The sequence below is a fragment of the Charadrius vociferus genome, unplaced genomic scaffold (assembly GCF_000708025.1).
Source record: "Charadrius vociferus isolate BGI_N301 unplaced genomic scaffold, ASM70802v2 scaffold413, whole genome shotgun sequence".
NCBI classification, from domain to species: domain Eukaryota; kingdom Metazoa; phylum Chordata; class Aves; order Charadriiformes; family Charadriidae; genus Charadrius; species Charadrius vociferus.
The window spans coordinates 542924-546241 of record NW_009647738.1 but is presented as its reverse complement, the minus strand read 5'-3'; positions in this window follow the sequence as shown (position 1 = coordinate 546241).

Sequence of the window (3318 nt, the reverse complement as noted above, 5' to 3'; positions counted from 1 at the left end):
GGGGGGTGGCAGCACCCGCGGCCCGGTGCCCCTGACAAGCTGCGGGGGGAGCGCCCGGGGTTGGGGAGGGGCCGCCAGCGCCGCGGGGGGGCTCGTTAAACCCCCGCTGTGGCCCGTGGTAAAGGCCCGCCGCCCCGGCCCGGAGCCGCCCCCGCAGCCAAACTGCCTGGTATCTGGAGACCCTTTTGGGGCTAATTTCTACCTTTTGATTTACGCAGCAAGGGTAAACATTGGAGCAGTTTGGGGCAATTAAAGTTTTTTAAAAATGTGTTTTCATTGTATGGGAGAGGCAACCACTCATGTTTGCTTGTTGATGCAACTGGAAAGGAGAAAATGATGCTGTGAGGGTAGGGATGGGTCATGAGTTTGTAAGCAGCTCCTATAACACCCACATCCCTACTGAGCCCATTGACCTCCTCCCGCCCTCCATGGCCTTTATATTTGTGATGTCTGTTTGCTTTGAAGTTTCCCTTGTCTCTCAGCTCTCTGGGAAACCTGTGTTGTCTCTGCATCCCACCAGCCAAACATGGATTGCTTTTAAACCAGGGCTTCAACAGTTTCCTGAGGGGTCTAGGATTGTATTTGTCTGAAATTAATACAGGTGGACAAGCAGCAAGCTCCAGGATAGTACCAAGGGGAAAGACGTCTCTTGTGCAAAGCCCCAGCTGCTGGGCATGATGCCTGGGTTTCCATCAGGGCCTGTCCTTGTCTGGCAGGATCGCTCATGGGCCAGACCTTCCATGTGGTCTTCTGGCTGGCATATATTTGAAACGTCCTCATTGCTGGCTGTCTGCTGAAAGAAGAATTGCTTTCTAGCTGTCTGAGAAGGAAAAGTGGGGGAGGAACAAGCTGGGCACTCTCCTGCCCCTGCCAGCTTGTGAAGAAGTTCTCTTCCCTCACTGTAATCTATAGATGTAGGGAGGACATCTTGTTGCCTCTTTCACTGGTGTAACAGTGAATCAGACCTCCTGGTTGCCATTTGCCTGACAAAGCAGTGGTGGAGGCAGCGGAGCCGTCTCTGGGCTTGGAAAGACAACGCTGCAGTGATCGTTTGTCTTTCCCTTTGCCTTCGCTGCCGCTGGTGACAGGAATTAAGCACTGCCTCCTGTCTCCCTCGTTCTCCTACTGCTCCTACTTCCTGAGCTGATTCCTTCTCCTTCCTTCTTTCGGCAAGCATCAGCCTCATGCAACAAGGCAGGTGCGGAGCTAAAATTGTCAAGAGACAGATAAAAGCTGGGAGATTTTTTTATTTTTTTTTTTTTTTTAGGGGAGATAATTAGGAATAGAACCTCTGTGAGGAAGAAGATCTTTCCATCATCATTACTTTATCTCCAGGCAGCTACTCTAATCTCGCTGGGGACACAGCGCTTTCAAGCATCGTATTCTTGCTGTGGTTTTTTTAATGCTTTAATCCCTATGTAGTTCACCCACTTTTGCTACTAAGCAGCAAGTCAGCGCGAGCTGGTGTGTTTGTGCGCGTGTGCCTCTGTGTGTGAGTGTGTGTGGAGCGCGCATGCGTATGTGATTCTGGGTTCAATTAAATCTGCTTTGGTTTTGATCAATGTGTCCCCAGGGAGCGTTTCCCTCAGGAAATGCTAGGACTGGTTGTAAGGATTATTCATCCGCAGCTCCTAGGTGAAAAGCTAAGGAAAAATGGCCAAACCCCAAACTGCAGAGGGCTCAAAGTTAGGAATGCTCTTTTTTTTCTGTGTGATGGTGGTGGGTGATATAGCTGGGCTGCAAGGTAGAGATGCCTCCTGAGGAAGGAGAGCATCCCGATGGCCTGTCCCCATCTGTTATGGCTTAACAAAATGCAGCAGCTTCATTTCTTGGCCCTCAAGTGCAGGGTTTCCGCAAGCTGCCTCTGTACATCACCAGCCAGTCAAAGCCTTGTTGGGTCCCTTAAGTGCTAGCCCAAAAGGCAGAAATGCATCTGGCTTCGCGTCGTCCGGTCTTTAGTTTCCATACCAAGTGACCAGGAGCCTGTCTGTAGGTGAAGACAAGTCCAGAGCAAGGGGCCGATTCACACCTCTGGATCTGTAAGGAAATGCAGCAGTTACTGTGCTCTGGCTGGTCTTTTTTTATTTGTCACTAATTGCAGGTAGAAACTCTTTCAGCCCTTAGCCTTTGGCAGCCACAGTGAAATGCATTAAAACAAAGAAGCGCTGTTTGCCATCTGACATTAAATTGTGTTGTACTCCTTAGCTGAGAAACAGAAATGTAACTACTGACTGCAAAATATATGTATATATAATATATATCTATATACACCACCCTGTGCTTTCTTTTAGCCATCTCCATCGCTGATGCTAGGAGGAGACTGGACAGCAAGCTGACTCTTCGTCAGGCAGAGGGGATCTGCGGTCTCTCTCTGGCCAAATTTTGGGACCTCACATCGTCCCTGTGGGCACAGCTCCTGCCATTCCCCATCTCCTCTCTGCAATAAGGTAGCGGGTTAGAGATAGCTGTCCTGTCTGTTGGCCGCAGCCCAGGGGCTGGGCACTGCTCCACACCATCTCGGGTGGTACAGGGGGACCTGGGCTGGGGACTTGGGCCACGCTGAGGTCTGTCCTGCAGCTGCCCTGGGGTGGGTAAGATGCTTGTGGCTCTCTGCAGGCAGGAGGGAGTGCTCAGGAGGCCCTTTGGGGAAGTTGAAGTTGGGTTTCGCTGGGATCGGAGCCCCACCATGTTGCGTTGAGCTGAGGGAAGGCAGAGATGGGATGTTGGTGTATGAGAATGGGTGGCAGCTGAAAGTAGCCCAGCCCTCTGCTCCGGAGGAGAGACCAACCTGCTTTGGGACAGCCAGATCCCCTTGTCTGCTGGGCAAGGCAGTGCCCTTCATGTGACCTCTCAGCTACTACCTCTAGTAATGGCTCTGCTACCTCTAGTAACGGCGCTACTGCGGTGCTAGCAGCCTCGCGGGGACCATTCCTGTGCCAGATGCTCTGGAAGCACGGTGTGTTCCCCGTGCTAGCACCGCACGAGTCTTAATGAGCCTTCCTGGCTCCGGGAGGGAGCGGGGGAGGCTCCTGGCAGGATGGAGAGGCGCAGGGAGGCAATTAAGGCAGCCCCCCATTGCTAGGGCAGCGCAAGGGGGTTTGGAAGTGTCACTTGAAGTACAGGCTGGCTTGACCTGTTTTGGGGGGACTGGGAGGTTGACACACTGCAGAGCCACAACCTGCAAGCCCAAAGCTGAGGCAGTGGATGTCAAGGAGCACAGGAGCTCCCCGAAGCCCACCCTGAGGTAGGGGTCCCAGGATTGCCTATGTCCCCATGGAGGGAGAGCCTGCACCGCTGGCGGTGCCCTCTTGAAAGCTG